Source organism: Lutzomyia longipalpis, chromosome 3, assembly GCF_024334085.1.
Source record: "Lutzomyia longipalpis isolate SR_M1_2022 chromosome 3, ASM2433408v1".
Classification (NCBI taxonomy): Eukaryota; Metazoa; Arthropoda; class Insecta; order Diptera; family Psychodidae; genus Lutzomyia; species Lutzomyia longipalpis.
Window position 1 is genome coordinate 19,975,408 of NC_074709.1, and position 20,603 is coordinate 19,996,010.

General features: G+C 34.2%; 1 protein-coding gene and 1 long non-coding RNA gene across 2 annotated transcripts in view; one reads left to right on the plus strand and one right to left on the minus strand.

Annotated features, from left to right (window-relative positions):
• Positions 1-20,603, minus strand: part of LOC129792516 (uncharacterized) — a 119,258-nt gene that overhangs the window by 25,834 nt on the left and 72,821 nt on the right. The window lies entirely within an intron of this gene.
• Positions 73-696, plus strand: LOC129792528 (uncharacterized). The gene is made up of 2 exons (XR_008750814.1): positions 73-240; positions 328-696. It is a non-coding gene; the product is annotated as an uncharacterized LOC129792528 (long non-coding RNA).

Genomic DNA, 20,603 nt, shown 5'->3' on the forward strand with positions numbered 1-20,603 from the left:
GGGGGATGAGTGCAAAGCGCCCCATCATTGACCTTCCGGACATGCTCAAATTGATGTTATGGGCTTGTGAATTTTGGTGGAAACGCACGACACCTCCTCGGACATCGTCCACAATTATCCGACCCCATTCGAAATTGGGATTCGATTTGTGACGTGAACTCATGGGCGTGTAAATGAATGTTGTGTGCCACCGGAACAGGTGTAAATTGCGCAAAATCCACCTTGGAAATGATCCACCAGGTAAGATCATTGGATAATCGTTACCTGTGTGAAATTGCGCGTTGATGGGTAGTACATCTAATTGCATAATTCCTTTGTCATCCACAGAAACACACGAACTGCGCAATGTTTTGCTGGGCGACTTCTGATTGTTCCCGAGATGAATCCCGATGTATTCTCTGTGGGTATCCTGCTGTTCCTGCAGCACAGGAATCCGCACGGATTGGTGTACTAAGTTGAGGCAGTTTCCAGGTGTGTCCAAAAGCCCATAAAGGTTGAGATTTCCATGTTGGCCATCTGACGCATTTGTGTCGCCGCATAAACCGCTGTAGGGATTGGCCGACATGCACGGGAATGTCAACAAGTTCTCACCATTCTGAGGAGCTCCAAACGTCACCAAAAGCTTCCCTCTATTGTCCATTGTGAGCATCCGGAATTGAATAAATCTCCGAGAAACATGATTGTTTGAGTCATAAACTCTGTCGTTTGATTTAATGGTTTGGTGCTGAGCGGGATCAGCTTCCTCAATGTCCAATGAGCATGGAAGAGGGCTGCGGGGGGAATCCAATGCGAATGTGATGAGTTCCCGCAGGCCCAGCAGACTGTGGGGGATGATTGCCAAACGCCCCATCACTGACTTTCCGGACTTGCCCAAAGTGAGGTTATGTATTTGACTTTGCTTACGTGAGATCACAAACTCATCCAACACCGACCCGCCGTGATATCGCATCCCAAGTAGAACACCGTGAGTAAATGGCCAGTTCCAGAGGGCATATTGAATCGCGTCTTGTGGCTGAAGTGATGAAGATAGTGTCTCAGGGATTGTTGTGAGTGGACTTGGGCTATTCAGTGCATGGTTTGTGGGACGAGTTGCATCATTCTGAAGTGCTTCCGGATGGAATGCCCAATGGAACCAAATGATGTGCAATTCTCCGCAACAATTGCAACATGATGATTCCCACAAGTCCTTAGAATGCCTTGGGTTCAGGCAATTGATTGAATGATGGTTGTAATTGCCACTGCTCGCAGATGGGAATCTCGCAGTAGCTAATGTAGACGATGAGGTCGCATCCGACAACTTTTCTGACCAGTTTGGTGCTGCTTGGGTTGACGGATTGGATTTCATCTCCGGATGTTTAAAGGGTATTGGAGGTTTGTCGGATTTGGCAATTTCAAGCATCTCCGAACCCGCGGGAGGGCTGATGATGTTTTGCGAGCTGGACATTCCTTGCCACCGAATCCTTGAAGCCAAAGTGAGTAAATTAGCTTCAAAATGTCGATGATTCCTTTCGCGTTCTTCTTCCAGCATTTCATGTGCCAATTGCCGTTGTACCTCACGTTTATGTTGCATTTCATCCAGCTTGAGCTGCAATGACGTGAATACCTCCGTGATGCTGTTGCCTTTGACATGGAGTAGCTTCGTGTGCGTGCAAAGGGATGCCAACTGATGCTCACAGGAGTCCAAATCCTCCAGGATGTCGTGGAATTCATGTGATTGTCTCCCTCTTTCCCATGAAGAATGTTCGTGATGCTCAATCGTTTGGCTGAACATCTCACGCAACTTTGGGATTGTGCTCAAACTGTCTTCAATTTCACCAAGAGCACAGGGAAGAGTGAGCAGGGAGAGATCATGCGTGTACTTGTCCACAGTCCTTTTGATTCTGGCGGCCTTCATCCTGTGCAATTCTAGCAAGGCAGCACCACGCCGATTTGTACTCATCGCTTGAGGCTATGCTGACAGTCACGGGCTTCTTGGAGTCACTGGCACTCACTGGATGCTCTAAGCCCGGCGGCAGAGGATTTGATGGCTTCTGTACCGCCGCTGGTGAACACTGTCGAAGGACCAATTGTTGGGATGTTACCTTAAGAATGATACGATAAAGAAGAATAATTAGAATTGGATGACCGTCTCCTTTCCCTTTCCCTTCTTCCTCTCCTGTACTGTCCTCCACGTACCTTAAGAATGAGATAGCAGAGAATAGGAATGAATGCAGAATGCCTGCGTGCGTGAATGGGATGTGCATGAAGTGTGAATGGAGTGTGAATGAGTACCTTTAATGAGAAAATACAATTTATTGGAGCTTTCCTCCGGTTCGAATGACCAATTGTTGGGATGTTACCTTAAGAATGATACGATAAAGAAGAATAATTAGAATTGGATGACCGTCTCCTTTCCCTTTCCCTTCTTCCTCTCCTGTACTGTCCTCCACGTACCTTAAGAATGAGATAGCAGAGAATAGGAATGAATGCAGAATGCCTGCGTGCGTGAATGGGATGTGCATGAAGTGTGAATGGAGTGTGAATGAGTACCTTTAATGAGAAAATACAATTTATTGGAGCTTTCCTCCGGTTCGAATGACGCCGGAATTCCTTTGCTGGAGGCTGCCAAATTCTTGTAGATCCTCTGGGTTTTCTCAGGTACAGTGGCACTTTGAACTCATCAGGCACAGCACACACAAACTGGGGATTTTCCCACACTTAGGCCACAGAAAGAAAATTGGGAAATTGGGGAAAGACTGATTTATTTGGAATTAATTGGGCGGGACCTCTTTTCTTCTATCTCTTGGCAACAACTGTATTTTATTTGAAATTTCTCTTTGTGATTGCCACAAAGGATAAGTTTGTCTATTTCCCGCACTATTTCAATTTGGCGCCACTATGCAGGGGATTTGCCATAAGAATTGGCGCCAACAATGGAAAAATATCCCCAAATGTTGAGAAAATTCAAGGAAATAAAAACAGTTGTGCGCAAGAAAAAAAGCATGCCATGAAAAAAAAAGATGCCGGAAACATGCGTGAGAGAAAGATGAAAGATAGAAAAATACATTAGTGGGAGTGAGATGGAATGAAAAAAAATGTCAGGAAAAAATGTCATGATCAGTTTTTCTCGACATTCTTTTCCTGCATAGCACCATAAATGATTTAAAAATTAAATTTTAAAACGTTCTTAAAATTAATGTCATACGTTAGAATTGCACAAACAAATTGTCAAAAGCTGCTGATTTAAATAAAATAGCCGTTAATGTAGCTTATTGATTTAAATTTTCATTAATGACTATACCACAATTTATTCTTTTAAATCAATTTAGGATGTCTTTAAACCATCTAATAGACATTCTTAGACAATCCAAAAAGAAGCTAAAAAATATCAAACTTTCTTGGTTAGATTCTAACGTGAAACACAAGCTTCTTATACGTCTTTCCTACAAGATTTTCTACAATTTCATGAAATTTTCATGTTGTGTTTCTGTGAAAACATTGCTGAGTGTTTTATCTGCAGCTGGAGAGAATCCAGCTACAGAATCTTTAATCTAGAATCCCACTAACTTTATCTTCCATTCCATACATTGTTAGCTATATGGTAATTGTTAGATGCAATGATAAGTTAAAATAATAGTAAAAAGATACAACAATTAGACCACTTTATACATATTGCATTATGTATGTATAGTGGAAGATATAGAGAAGAAGAACTGGAGGAATCTGGTATTAATAATCTCCTACCATTTGCAGAAATGACGACAGCAAATAATGCGCATGTTTGCTAATTAGTTTTCCAAGTATTTTCTGCATTCACTTGCATATACAGCTTATACTGCACGTTGACTTTTATATACATATCACCTTATACGTTAATATTCCCCCACCCATGTTTTCCATTTGCTGCAGCAGAAAAAAGAACTCTCTTTTCCATGGAATTTATTTGTATATATGAAAAGTATATTGCTTACGTAAGCGTATGACTTTTCAAAATATATTGCTTTTTCGATGAAATGCAATAGCTTGCCCGCGCGTCAAAGAAGCAAAGAGCAAGGTTGAAGAGTAATTTGACGAAAAATATTATAAATCTTTAATTGCAAATTCCAATAAATTGTTGTGGCTGCTTTTTTTTTGTTGCTATATAACGTCGAATCATCGAGCAAATATTTCATGAATTGCATCATGAAATGGAAGGCGCGAATGTGAAGAATTTTATTCACTTCCCCACTACACATCATGTCGTCACCTTCATTCACTACACACAATCCCCCGTCTTATTTTGCTCTATGAAATAGTTTGATAGTGAGTAACATGATGAAAAGATGTTCATTTGGTGTTTTTTTTCAGTATATATTATTACTTTCAACGCGGTTTGTAAAATTCCACAGAATTGATCATGAGTATTTAAGTTTATTGAGAATGATGGGGCTTTACAGCACTAAAAAAAACTAGCCTTACTCATGAATGAATGGGTGTAGTAATATAAATGAATGAATGAGTTACTCACGAGTGAAATACAACAACAAAAAAAACAATTGGCGAGTGATGAGTGTACTGCACTATTTTAAAATTAATTGTGAGAAAAATTAATCGTTGACTAATTGGTGCAATGAAGACGAACAATTTATTACTCTTAATAACATTTTATTAAATCTCAATAGAACGTATGGCTCTCCTTCTCTCGCTCTTCATTTATCCCGAATAAAATGAAAAATGATATGAAAATTCAATTAAAAAAATTATAAAAGCCCCTTTTAATGCAATATTTTGCTATTACTATTTTTTTTTGACTTTCAATCATGCCCAATTTAATGAATTTAATGTTGAAATTTTGTTTTACAAGAGATTGATTGTATTACCATTAATTACAACTTTACTCCCTTTATTGCGAAAAGGGAACCTAAAAGTACCAACAATTATATACAATATAGTCACATAATAGATTTATCGAAATATAATAAATCGAATAATATTCTGGGGGGATGAACGAACGAGAAACTCGCAAGGTTTTATTCAATTATAATCGTTCATGCTGCCACATATGAAATAATCCACTATGATTTTCAATCAATCAGTTCTTATATGTATATGAAATTCAAACCCAAACTCATATATTGAAGAGATGATTTCCGGAACTCGGATATTCTTACTATAATCTCCCCACATGGTGAGTGAACTTTCTTCAATAAGTACTTCGAGAGGTGAGAGGCTTTGCTGAACTTTATCCATGATAAAGGGTTGAAGTTTTATTTGAAAAAATCATCTCAAAGTATTAGAATCTTTGGAAAAGTAAAAGAAAATCTTAGAAAAACGATTGAAAATTACATAGCGAGCATTAGGCAGTAATTAGTAGAACACTTCAAATAAATTCTTACAATTTTAAATCAGAGCTTTCGACATTTCTAGACGTTTTCAGATATAAGAAAAAGAATTGTTTGCATCTTCTTCTTTGATTCAATAAAAATTTCAAACGATTTCTAAGCATTAATCGTTCAAAATCACTTAAGAAATTAATTAGGATTGCTTATAAAATGCATATTGAATGTCAATTCATTACTGCGTATTGAAATGAGAACGAACTTTCAGTTCCGAACGTCAAATTGTCATCAATGTGTCAATATTCATTTTCTAACTGTTTGCAAAAGAAAAAAAAGAAGAAGAAGAAAACCTAATAGAATACCTACTGTAAAAAGGTCAAATAAAATCATTTTTTTTAAGAAATGTAATTTAATAAAAAATTTATAAGACCTAAGAAATACTATATCAGCTTCAAGTTTGTACTATGTACAGTACACACGTTGTGATTTTATACATATATAATAAACAATATATTGGGATTACTTTACTTCCCAAAGTATTGCAATGAAGGATGAGTGGAAAAGTTTCACGCGCTTACAACTTTTATATCCTTTCTCATTTTTCTCTAAGGGTAATGGAAACTTTTCCAGACATTCTTAGGGTTTGAGAAACCCAAAAAAAAACCTCAAGTTTTTCTTTTCTTTTCCTACAAATGAAATATTTCCAATTCTTCATATCAAAAAAGAACCGAATAAAGTATTTTTTGCTTAATTATTTTATATCTTGGCGTAATTCTAAAATTTTCTAAGCAGGTGGCATTTAATTTAGATTTGCAAATAAATCTTGTACGATTTCACAATTTTTTGTCAATACACTGAGAAAAAACTTCAACTTGTACGAAGATATTTTACACGAAAATTCCAAACCCACAAACTGAGGTGAACCAACATTTAAAAAAAACTTACTATATATCGAAAAAAACATAAACCATTCACGAAAAGTCAACCAACCCAATTTAAATTTACTCACTCTTTACGCTTTGCTATTATTACAATGTAAAAGCCGTTGTATTTGGAAAGAGAGAGAAAAACCACTGTGAAAGAGTCAGAAAAAGTATTACCTACAGAAAATTCATTTTGGAATCTTCTATATAACACTTTTACACACTTTATGCTCGCGCCCCACATATTCATTTTATTTTTCAACACATATTTATTGCGCATACATATAAACCACATTGAATTGTACATTTTTGCCTTTTGATAAATATACACATTTTTTTTCTTATTTGGCGACTAAAGCGTGGGAAAATAATAAAGCTATCCATAGTTCTTTTACTCTTGAATGTATTTTATTTGTTAGATTTTTAGATAACAAAAAATACTCCGAGCTAAAAACACATTCACTGCGGCTCCCTCCAAAAAGTCACTGAACATTCTACACTCATTTTTAATAGAATTAGATGAGAAGAAGAGAAAAAGGGAAAATGAAACAATCCACCCAATTACTGCAAAAGACTTTAAATGAAGTTGAATTTTAGTAGAAAGGAACATCCAAACCTTTTTTTGTTTGTTTTTTGAAGCATAATAGAAATCTGTGGGAAAAATTTGGTTTTCCTTTGAGATTTTAGAAGTTTAGAAGCTTTGCAATATGATTATGTGCAAAATGTTTTGGTTTATTTTATCATTTTAATGCAAATAAAATATTTGTGAAAGATTTGTTTTACCGCTAGGGGGCTTGTAGTTTTGCAGTGACATCTAATGGAAAATTTTGCATAATATGTTTTTGAACAAACAAAAATTGGATTATTTTTCTTCTTCATTCCATAATAATATGTTAAAGAAAATAATTAAAATGACAGCCAGGAAAAATTCTTTGAAAAGAATGCATGTTACAATGAATCACAAAATTTATTTTCCCACTAGAGGGCCAGGAGTTGCAGCGACATCTGATGGGAAATTCAATTTTTTGTCTATTTCATCATAAAATAATAATCTAAATATGCAATAATTTTCCTCTCTTTGCCCTCAATTAATAAACGTATAAAAAATAGATTACAAATAACTTCCAGCAAGCAAGAAAAATAAACATAAATCCACCTCCACACTAACCTACGCATTATGTTGTTAAAGGCATAGCAAAAACCATTCACAAAATTCTTCTGTGAGTGAATACAAATACATACATTTACCTCTAAGGCAAAAGTAATTCGTAATAAAATTTCCATGAACTTATAGAGAAAAAAAAATGATTCAGATTGAAAAGGGAGAGGAATTTCAAAATGAATGAAACACTTGTAAAATATTTTCTACATTACTCAACTTCCTCCGAGTCATATTTCCAATTAATTCTCCATATAGCGAGAAAAGTTTTATGTCTTACATCTCAATTTGCCACATTTTTTACATCTCCTACACAGAAAATCACGTTAAAAGGCGTTTAAAATACCAAAAATTGAAAATTTTTCTCCAAAAAAAAATTTATAAAGAAAAACGAAAACAATCCATAAGAAAAGTTTTTAATAAAATTAGTGTATGAGAAAGTTTTCGGGAAACTTTCACGGGAACTTTAATACGCAGCCAAAAGTCACAAGCAATTTACGTTACTATAAGAAAGTTAAAAAGAACTTTTATAAGCTCATTAAATTCAAATACATCATTTCTTATGCACTCACAATTTGACTTTTGTGATCTTTCTGTGGGTTTTTACACACACAAAAAATGTACGGGTAAGCTGACCAAGCTTACGAGAGCTGTGTTTCTTTCAGTGTACCAATTTTGTGAGAGCAAACAAGAACGCGAATTCATTTAAATACGCGCAAAGTCGGGAAAAGTTGAAAAGTCATCCCCCAAGAAATCTTTAAAAGGCCATATCTCGGGAACGGCTCCATAGATTTTCGAGTTTGAGCTATCGTTGGAAAGGTCTTAACCTCAACTATAATATATTAAAATATGAAGTAAATCGATAATGGCATTTTCGAAATATTCGAGTTCGAAATTTTCGAAAATATTTATTTTGACTTTAGCGCCTCTCGCGGTCATTTCTCGAACTTGCAATGTTCTAGACATTTGTAGGGCTTCACGAAACCTTTCATTTGCGCTTGAGTTGATCGAAATCGGACTTCTAGAACCCGAGATATGACATGCCAACTTTGGAAGGCTATATCTCGAGAACAGCGACATAGATTTTCTTCATTTTTGGCATGGAGCTAGATAATATAGTCAGCTACAACATATCAAAAAATGAATCAAATCGATAATGGCGTTTTCGAGATATTCATCGAAAACTAATCGAAAATTTTGTTTTTGATTTTTGGCCCCCTAGCAGTCACTTTTGAAACTTCGGATGTTCTAGAGAGTTGTAGGGTTTGTTGAGATCTTTCATTTGACCCCGGGTTGATCAAAATCGGTCAAGCCGTTTTCGAGTTATGGTCGATTTTCGATGAAAAATTGTGGCGGCCATATTGACTAAACGGCTTGACCGATTTTCGAAAATGAGGTATCGTTGGAAAGGTCTTGATGTCCCCTACAACATATCAAAATTTCAGCCCTCTAGCTATAATAGCGGATGAGATATAGCGAAAACAAAGTTTTGAGGTTATTCAAAATGGCGGACGGAGGGGTGGGGGGGTGGATTTGACCTCATAATCGGATGTCTTCCAGTCGATATTTAAACTTTGCCGTTTACCGCAAGTCTCTATCTATCACCGTTCTCTCGCAATTTTGCGTTATACTACGGACGGCCGGACGGCCGGCCGGAAAAAAACTTATTTTTGGCGCATACGTTTTTTGGAATGTGGGGACCCTAATTCGTGCTCATCCCAAGTTTGAGCCCGATCTGACGACTTTCGATTTTGCTCGGTACACAAAAGCTGTGTCTGAAAGAAACACAGCTAATTCCCCCATTGAGGGATAATTAAGGGATGTATTGTCTCAGAAAATTGACTTAGATTTTAATATTTTCTCAATAAAAAATTCTTATCAAGCATTCATAGTGTTTGATGCAAATGGAAATAGCGTATAGCTTTGTGAATTAATAGTATTTCTGTGACGCAGTTTGTATTGTACTGATAACAGATGGCGTCATAAATTCCACGTTAATCGATTTCTTTTATCTTTGTTTATTGACTTCTTTTCCATTTTAGTTATTTTTCCATTTTTTTCTTTTGCAAACATCATTAATCATTTCAGAAAATGTCGTAAAAACAATAAAATTTATTAAGGAAAATTTTTACACGTGAATATATGAATCAAACACCTTCAAGTCTGTATGCGGGAATCATTTTTTTCTGTGTATTAGGGAATTTAAAAAAAAGAGCTTCCTAATTCCTTCAGCTACAATTCTCCTGTTAGAACCAATAAAGATGATTCACACCGTTCTAAAAGATTCTAATCTTTTCTTAATTTTCCACAATTTCCCAGATGATTTTCTTTTAATTAATTAGTCACTTAAATTATACAACGAAAAAGAAAAAAAAGAAAAAAAAAAAGAAAAAAAAAAAGAAAAGAAAAAAACGCCAAAAGAGTTAACTTCAGAGGGACAAATTGCCATGATGAGTGGGAAAATGAGGGTAAAACAATATAGAAAATGAGTCAAATAAATCATTCAATGCACCACGAAGACTCCCAGAGGAGATAAATCGTGAGAAGTAAAACCGCACACACAGTTGAGTGCAAAAGAAAAAGGCCCCCATCTCCACGAATCATTTTGGTCTTTTTTTTTCTTCTTCTTTTATACCTCAAAAAATTCTCTCGTGAGAGTATCTGTGTTGCTGCGCCATATATTGCAGCCTTTATGTAGGTATTTATCTGAGAATTTGTTGAAATGATATTGTACCCGGGCAATGTGTCTCGCACACACCATCGTATTGCCCACGATCATCACTCTCATGGGGTCCAGCAGTGTAAATGATATGACGCCGCGGTTCCGACTCTATAATCGCAATGATCGTTCAGAGTGTTGTATATATATTTCTGTGAATGAAATGCACTTTTCATTTTACGCGACGAGACCCAGAGCGTGCATTGGCGGCATCGCCCCACTTTTCAACCGCTCTCTCTCGCACATATAGGCGCGCACTCTCTCTCTATTCACCATTTTCATTGACTTGCGAACGCGCCCCACTTGAGACACGGTCGCCGTCAACTATTTACGCCGCATGGGGGCCGCGCGTATTCCTCAAAAGGGCGTGGGCGTTCGTGTGTAGGGCACGTAAATACTAATCAACAGCCTCTTATACACTCTCAAAAAGCATTGCCAGCTTTTCCAACAAAACTCCACAAAACAACACACACACAGACATACTTAATGTGTGAAGAGCTTTTGAGAAAGCTTTTCCACAAAATTTACGGAAAATTATGTATACGGGAGAGATTTTAATTTGAATTGCATTTTCAAGCTCTATTTTGGTCATTTTGAACTTTTAGTAATTTTAAATTAATTATTGTTCATGAATCTCTCATGAAAAGCTTAAGAAAAATCTCTTAAGGTGAGAAAGTAGTTATAGAGGAAATATCTCCAGAGAATAATTAAAAATTATTATGTAGCAGAAAGATTTAACAGTAGAAAACAAGGCTTAGTTAATAAAAAGAGTAGTAGTGGGCTCTCGTGATGCAAAGAACGGTGAGGACCATTCTATTCTGTGTTTTGATAAAAAACTGATAAAAATTAAAAATTTTAAAGAATTTTTTTAAAACTCTTTAACAATCTACCCGTAATATCAAACAAATCTATGAAATCTATCAATACTCAAAATTCTTTAAATTATTTAAAACATTCCTTTTGAACATATTCCGCGTGATTGGACCTACTAAAAAAAATGTTTCATCGTGCCAAGCCTTCATTTTTTTTCTTCTTTTTCATCTTGTCAATTTCTCCAAATGAGTCACACACGTTGAGCTTTTTCACCGCCATCAATCAACTCAGGTGTTGTTTTTCTGTACCAAAAAAAAGAAGACATGGCGGCGACATGGCATTTAAATTTTGTCAAAGTAATCCGCAAATAGGTTAAAATCATTTTGCATTTCGTCCTAAGAAAATCAAGGAAATTCATGAAATAAACGTAACAAGAGACATTTCTCATGTTGTAAAATGAGCATTTATAACTATTTAAAATAAAACATTAAAAATTATGTTTCGTTCATGAAATTTGGCACGATGCTTATATATACTTTTCAATTTTCCAACTAAATGGTGTGCAACGTTATTTGAAATTCTTGCACTAGAATTCCCGCGTCTTTTTCACTAAAATGCCCACGTGTGTGTGTGTGTGCGGAGACAGAAGGAAAATTTCAAAAAGCAACAATTCGCATATTATGGCATCATCAGACGAGACAAATTTACTTGGTATGCTTCACAATTCGTCTCCTCAAACCACCCAAATTTATCGTCATTCTTCAATCTTCTCTCAAACCAAAGAAATTCGCATTTCGCACAGACAAAACTTCTGCCACAATTCGCGTACTTTGTGCGTCTGGGTCCGTTGATGGGCCTCCTCTCATATAGTCATCCACCATCACCAGCAGACATAAAGAGACAACACTAAATCTTCCACAAATTGTACATCTCTATCCCACACACATTCATCTCTCTTTCTTTACACACATTTGGTATGAAAATCCTCACATACGTCTCCACTTTCTTTTTAATCTCATCCATCCTCGCATGATCCGATTTTGGTTTGTTGGCAATTGTGCCAATTTCTTCGTCTCTTTGGCACAAAACTTCTCAAAAAGAAGAGTCTTAAGCCACATTAAATAGTCCAGACAGTCAAATTATATTTAACTGAATTAACCCATTTTCCTAGACCAATAATATAGATTCTAACGTTTGACGTTCTCTTCTTACATTTTCTAACGGTTGAGGCTGCTTTATACTTTGTCGTTCTAATAATTAAGACAGACTGCTTTTAAATATTCCAAAAAAAACGTCACCTCCTGAAAACTCTTGCTTCCTCTAAGTTCGAATATTGTCTAAATTTAGACTGAATTGCAAATTGAAGTGTTCTCAATTGTTATACAGCTGTGGAGAAGTGACGAAGAAAAAGTAAATTAAATGCATTTAGGAATATTTTACAAAATGTACAAAGTTGTCAAGTTTTCTGTTAACCAGCGTGATTGCAAATTCACACGTTTTTCTATTCTATATTTTTATTACTTATTCTCATGAGAATACAAGGAAAAAATCGTAGAATATGGTGTAAAGAAGAGACGATAATGTTTAACGGAATGTTTTAAATGATTTTTAAGCAGATCTAGAATACGTTGGGTTTAAATTTTGACAGAAAGTAATTGACAGTTCTCAATGTTTGACATTTAATTCAAAGTCGGAAATAATTTATTGTTCTCATTAGAATAAAATGAAACTGAGCAAAGTGAGAATGGGAACAAAAGTTAATGATTAGAAACCCAAATTTAGTTGTTACAGATAAGGTTATGTTCAAATTCTGACAGAAGCATTTGTTAGATGTCAAAATTATATGAATGGAATACTGTTTTTCAGCTATTTTTGGTATGATTAGAATAAAAGAAGCAAGAATAAAGTAAGATTATTAATTATATTTAGAAATAACAGTTCTTACAATCTAAAGATCGAAAACACAATGGTTATGTGTCAATTTTGACAGAAGCATTTGACAGTTGTCGAGATTTGAAACGAGAAATAAATCTTAAACGTCATTTTTCAGAATGAATTGCTTAAAACTAACCACGGCGCAAATTTATCTTACTAGTACGCAAAAAATGACTAATTTAGACTCAACTGTATTATTGAGACTCAAAAATGACTAATTTGGACGCTCCTTTTGCCTAACGTTGTCACAATCTTTAACTTCAGAATTCCCGCATATTTTGAGAACAATATTATAAAAAAAATACCAAAAACTTTCGCTTTCATTTTGCAGTGAAAAAAAACCAATCCCGCCATATGCAAAAAAAAAACCGACAAACGTGCAAAATGAAATGTGAATGACACTTGATTGCGTCGCGACGAAGAAAAACTTCAAACATTTGTGTAAATTTCTAAAATTTCCCCAAAGTCTAATAATTACCCTCAATCGTCATTCGTCTTTTAACTATTAATACGCGCAAAAGATCACACCACACATCGTCTGAGACGGTACTACACTGTTACAAATCGTACATTCACGACATGCGTTGTTTAGTATTTTGCAAATCAGCATTTTGACACAAATTGCACCTCGTTTACTTGCAATTTTCTTACACACACAGAGTGCTTAAAATACCTCTTCTCTGACATTCCACGCATGTGGGATTTTCATATTCATACAATTTTGCTTTTTTTTATTTTTCATTTTACATCTCTTCATCACCACGCATGCAACATTGTAGGAGCAAAATTGCATTATAATCGGTATCCTTGTGAACTTTAGCCAACATTTTCTTAATTCTATACAGAACGTCTTTCTTACGCTTTTTCTAGCAAAAAAAGAAGCAGAGAATAAGAAAAGAATATGGCGCGTGCATTGAATGTTTATTTAAATGTTTGAAAAGAAATTCCCGCTATTTTAATTTTCTCGCGCACATCTTCATCATTTTACTTTGACCAATATAATGGAATTTTGCAAAATACAAGAAGACGATGACAAGAGGAAAAATTAACTCTCTTTTGCAACGAATCACGAAAATCATTTTCATGATTGCACTCTCTTCAATATGAGTGGAAGAAAAGATATTTCCCGCAAGAATTTCAATATATGTACCTACATCAATTTTATTAAACGTATAAAATGATGAGAGGAGGATGAAAAAAAGCAGCAAAAGAGTACAATTTTAGCAAATTGCAATGAGCCTTAGTGTACTGAGAAAAAAAGAAGAAGACGTATAGTGAATATGTAGAAGGAATTATATACATTAAATTACACACAAGACGTAAGTTATAACTGTTAAAAGAGCCACCGCTTCTTTATGCAAATTATCAGCGAATTGTGAAGAATTCCGCACATTATAATTCCACGCCGTGAGACGATGACATTCCATCGAGTTTCTTCTCTCTTTCTCTCATCTTTTCTTTTTTTTTTCTTTCAAACTTCATCGCATCTCCTTTTCGATGCACATTTTTCCCTCCACCACACACCCCCTTCTTGACCTCACTGTTCATCCAACCCCGCCACCCAATTTATTCTCTTCTTTCCCTTCTCTTGTATTTGAGATTGCCATATTCTCATCTACATGATGGCAAAAGTGCTAAGGAGATCTCATCCACACATTCGAGAACAACTTAATTGCAGTTCATGGGAAATAATCATGCTCTTTGTCGCACAGAGAGGGGCCATCTGCTACTATTTCCTCCATTTTTCATCTCCTCTCAGTCACTTTTGACACATCTCAGTGACAACAGAGTAAATTTAAACTGACTCCAGACACTGAAGATTGCATTATAAAGGAATTTAGAATCAGGAAATCAGGAGAAAGCACTTTAACACAATTTGCATTATTTAACAGGGCTTGTTTCAATATTCATCCAATATTAGGGGAGCTTCACTACAAGCAGAGTAAAACGAAGTAAACGAATGTGCTGATTATTTTTGACTTTTGTTCTTTTAAAACTTAATTTTTCAATACTAAAATTTCTTAATTTGTTGAATAATAGGAGTAGTGTTCGTTAAAATTAAATCTGGTAAGAAAATAAAATTTGAGGTTATGTTTTTTACGCCACAGTAAAATTGTTTTTTTAGAAAATTACGTCATAAGCAGAAAAAATTATGTAAGAATCATGAAAATGTAAGAAATTTTGTAAAACTGAGTGTCTGTACAAGCAGTAAGAATGACATTAAATAAAATTAAAAAGATCTATTTCTTACGCTTTTTAACGTTTTTAAATTATACTTTACGCAGTTTCATTTCTTTGAATCGATTTCCTAAAAATGTGATTTACTTCTTACTAAAAAAAATTTTTCGTAATAAATTTTTTGGTTGAAAATTAAAAACTTTCAAAAAAATAATTGTGAGTTATATTTAGAAATAATTACTGTAGTAAGTTTTTATGTTACTTCAGCTCTTTGAGAAAACTTCCCGAAATCCCGATTTGCATTAAAAAAAAATTACTTTCAAAAAAATTCTGTTGAAAACCGTTATAAAAAAAGATTTAACCCATTTGACCTCAAGAATAAAATTAATTTTAGAGCTTATTTTCCTTGCATAAAAATATATCTTGAGTAAATTTTCCATAAGGAAAATTAGAAATATATAAAAATGAAAATTTTCTCTTCTTACATGTTAAATTCTGGAATTCCTTACGTCTGGATCACAGTTCTTTGTGAATTTTCTGTCTTTAGGAAACACAGATTTTACGCAACTTTACGCCGATTTACGCTTTTCCAACACTTTTCAGAGCAGTGTAATATTCTTTTATCACTACAAAACTATAAATTTTCATTTCAAAATGAGTTTTAGAAAATTCTTCTTTAAAAAAATTCGAAAAAATTTCAACCATATGTGCATTAAACAGAACGCGCGTCACATTTATCACTAAATTAGCAGTGCACAAATGAAAGTCATACGAGCCAAAAATGCCCCACTTTCACACACCCAACTGATAGCGAGTTCCATTTCTTTTGTCAAAACAAACAGCACATTCTGCTAGTTTAACCGGAACAGAGAAAGGATGGTGATCAGTGATGTAAAAAGTGCTAAGAGAAGTTTTATATTTTAATATTAATCTTTCGCTCCACTGATAACACTTTGTTTCTCCGCAAAGCATGAATAATTGCGCTAAAAGAATATTTTACAATTTATTTTATATTATACAAAATTAATCAAGCCAATTTGTTGAATTATTAAAGAAAAATAATATTACTGGAAAATTCTTCGATGCATTTTACGTTGGAAAACTCATTCTTGTAGAACTGACTTTTCTGCCTTCTTTGGCATTTTACAAAAGAAGATTACAAAGCTTGCGGTGGACGCATTTTGCGATATTTTATGACAAAAACTTTAACTCAAAATTTTTGCATTTTTTTACACTGTAATAAAATGAAGTATAAAAATGTTACATAGGAATTTTCCAGTGTAAAAAAAAAGATTTAATAAACTATCCAAATATTTGCTGCAGAAGCGTTCTTGTGAATCAACTAAAGAAGAAGTTGATTACATTCTCCCTCGAAGAAGAAAAAATACTCAACGTAAAGAAACTCTTTTTTTTTCACTTTGCTCTAGCATTTCCAAATAATACGGCAAATAAATAAATATGTATGCAGTATATTACCATCACCTCCACTTTCTCATCATTTAACCATCTCTTCTCATTCTCTTTTCCATCCATGTCTTCGGGTCTTTGAGCATCCTCTCAAATGTATTTCAGTTCAATGTTAAAAAAGAAAGACGACCGAAAAATGTGAGAAATAAAACAACGGAATGCTGATGAACAAGAATTTATGTAAATTTCATTTATATGTACGTTTCAAATATTATATTGTGAGAAACACTTTTCTTTCTCACTCCTTCCTTTTTGGATGGAGAATTTTTCTTTTCAAAGCATCAACTTAAATTTCTTCTTTTTTTTTAAGGTTGTATTTTTGTTTGATTGAGAAAAAGTTAAGAAGTCTCTCAGTTGGTGGTGTGGTCCCCCCTCGCGTTTTTTTCATTCTTCAGCTAATATTTATGTGAATCGCAAGAATTCCACTAAATATCTGCCAATAAATTTCAAATTTAAATTAATATAAAAAAAAGCACCAAGAATCGCCAATTTCCCATTCAACACTCGATTTCTTTTTAAATTTTATTTCTTCCCCTTAAATCTGACTCCTCATTCTCACCTTGCCCCGCATCCTTCCTTCCCACCTGTAAGAGGTCAAACCCCTTTCTTTTCACATCATTCACATTTTGTACACTATTAAAAAGCAACACAGTACGGATACACACACCATTTCTACCAGTGTACCCAGACAAAATTGTATATAAATTAATTTACACACAGCATGTTTTTTTTTCGGCTCATTCTTCAAACGGGACCAGAATGGAGAAGAAGAAAAAAAATCAGATAAGAAAATTACTTTAAGTGATTCTCCTTTTGTGCGACAAAAATTTTCCCAATTTCTTAATTGAAGATATAACTGAACGAAAAGAAGAACAAAATAACACTCCGCGGGACGGATATCACGAAAAATCTTCACTCTGACGAGTCAAGTAAATTAATCCATAATTAAGTGGAGCTCAACTTTAACCTTCACAATCGGACAGTCAAATAAAATTGAGGGTCATTGACTTCGTCTTTTTTTTTCTTCATACATATGGTGGTGTGTAGAGCAAACGGAGAAGTTTTTTACTGCTTGCTTTTTCATGAGACGAAATAGAATTGAAAATTTGCACAAATTCACAACTTGGTGGAGAAATTATTCTCTTCAAAACTTCCAATTTTTTTTTAGATAAAAAGGTGCTGTTTTTGAAAGATTTTTGTTAGAGCAAATAAAACTTTTCCTTGTAGCTTTTAAAGAAATTTTAAAAGTTTATTTATTAAAAGAAAAGATTCTGTATGAAAATTTTGCAAAACAAGAGATATTTTAAATAGTAATTTTGAGATTATTTAATAAGATTTTAACAATTTTACATCAATCAATTTAAAATTAATAACATTAATAAAACTGAAATTTTTATTCCAAAACCAATCAAGGAAAAATAAATCTATTTAAATTCGGTTTGATAGTTAGCTTAAGAATCTATATTTCCAAGTAGGTTAACGCTTTTCGTTAACCAATTTGGTTTATTTTTGACCTTTTTACGTTTTCAGCTGTGATTCATACTTTAGTCCTTTTACTTCTTCATTTTGCTTTTCAAAACCTCAAAGAAAATACATATATAAGTACAATGATGGTCCAGCAGAGTAAAGGGAATGTACTGGTAAGTTTCACTTACGGGCTGTGATTCTTCCTTCAGATGACAGTCCAAGTGTGGTGAAAATTGAGGTGGATAAATTTTTAGGAATGGTTTTCTCACGCATCGAATCACAGCCAACGCGCATGAGTAAGCCTTTCCCCAGAATTTACACGCGTTGGCTGTGATTCGATGCGTGAGAAAACCATTCCTAAAAATTTATCCACCTCAATTTTCACCACACTTGGACTGTCATCTGAAGGAAGAATCACAGCCCGTAAGTGAAACTTACCAGTACATTCCCTTTACTCTGCTGGACCATCATTGTACTTATATATGTATATTTATATTTTTATATTTTTATATGTTTATATTTTTTTATGTATATAAAAGGCGCCCCGCTTCGCGGGGCGCCAATTAGTTTGTTTAAAATACATCTGAGTAGGTGAAAGTAATTGTTGATAAACCAAAATGGTAGAAGGCGGCCATTTTGAATTTTGAAATTGTTAAAATCTGATAGGTCATACCCACTATACCTAATGAAACTTCAATCGAAAAGCCTCTATCAAGTACCGTTAGGCCGATATAAGGCAATATTACAACAATCGGTACATATGGAAACCTGTTTTGGTCTATATCTCTGAAACCGCGACATAAATTTTTTAAATTTTTTTTTGGTTAAAAGGTGTGCCTATCACCTATAACATACTAAAATTTAATCGAAATCTATCGTCCAGTTTTTGAGATATTAATCGAAAACTGGTCGAAAACTCATCGAAAATTTTATTTTTCATTGTAGGCCCTCTAGCGGTAACTTTTGAAACTTCCTATGTATAGATAATTGTAGACCTTTTTGAGATCTTTCATTCAAAACCGGTTTGGTTAAAATCGGTCAACCGGTTTAGAAGTTATGCCCGACTTTCGATAAAAGTCTATATTTGCTAAACCGCTTGTCCGATTTTTGGAAATGGGTTATTGTTGAAAAGGTCTTAAAGGCCCCTACAACATATTAAAATTTCAGACCTCTACCTATAATAGGGGGCTGAGATATAGCAAAAACAAAATTGAAAAAAATTAAAAATGGCGGATGCAGGGGAGGGGGGGTGAATTTGATATCATAGTTGGACGACTTCCAGTCGATAATTGAACTTTGCCGTTGACCGCAAGTCTCTATCTATTACCGTTCTCTTGTAATTGAGCTTCAAACTACGGCCGGACGGACGGCCGGACGGCCGGACGGCCGGAAAAGTTTTTCGGCGCATACGTTTTTTGAAATGTGGGGACCCTAATTCGTGCTCATACCAAGTTTGAGCCCGATCCGACGACCTTGAGTTTTAGAGTGGACACAGAAGCTGTGCTATTCTTTTCTTCGAAAGAATCACAGCTAAACTAACTGTGCACAGAAAACATTCAATGTAAATAGAAATAACAATAAAATCAATTAATTTTAAATCTCCATTTTTATTTGTACACCCTATACCACAATTCTTATTTATTCTTTAGGAAGTTGAATCCCTTCAAATGCATTTTCTTGCGCATTTCCGACACTCAATGTGATATTTCCTGCCTATTTCCATTTCATTATTTCTTTTTTTATATAAATATATTATTAATGGTATTCAGTGAATAAATATACCTAAGTAGAAAAAAAAGTACGTGATATTAAATTGACGTGCTTGATAATAAAAAAAGTACCATGGCGAGAGTATGAATGAGAAGTAAATATACATAAATTTATGTATAGTATAGGTACACATATAGTATGTACCACACAATTGGAGGAAGACGAAAATCTCACTGAAAACAACCATCATACAATGTTTTTCTCTCTCTTTGTACATAAAATAACAACAAATACATTTATATATAAAACTTTTGTGAATTAATGATTTTTCCCTCCTTTATATGTATAACATACAATCATGATTATGGGCGGAATCTACGTCATCGAAATCAAGCATGAATGAACCGTTGCTTGGCACATTATTATTTACTTATTTTCACGCCACAACATTGCAACTTAGCAGCACTGAAGTGAATAAATGTACCATGTAAAAAAATATATATATAAAGTACACACATGATCAAATTTAATACTTTGTACTTTATATCAAATAACAGAATAATGTAAAATAATCTCTTTTGCAGAATTGGTGGCGTGGAGATGATGATGAAAATACAGAAAATTATTGCGAGTCAATTGTTCATTTATTATTCTATACATTATTATTATTCTATACGCCACACAGTGTATGATAAATGGAGGAAAATTACAATTTTTCATCAATATATAAATTCTCCCCTTATACATATTATGTATGTATGTATGTTCTATCTCCATTTAATAACTCAAATGCACACCGCATCTGATTGGCAGACATGCAAAGAAGGTGCACTTGAGAAAGAAAAAGAAATTCTCGTTTGAATACTTGTGGAAGAATTGAAAGAAATCTTGAAGAAATTATGGAAATTAAAAATAAAATACAATTTTTTGGCTAA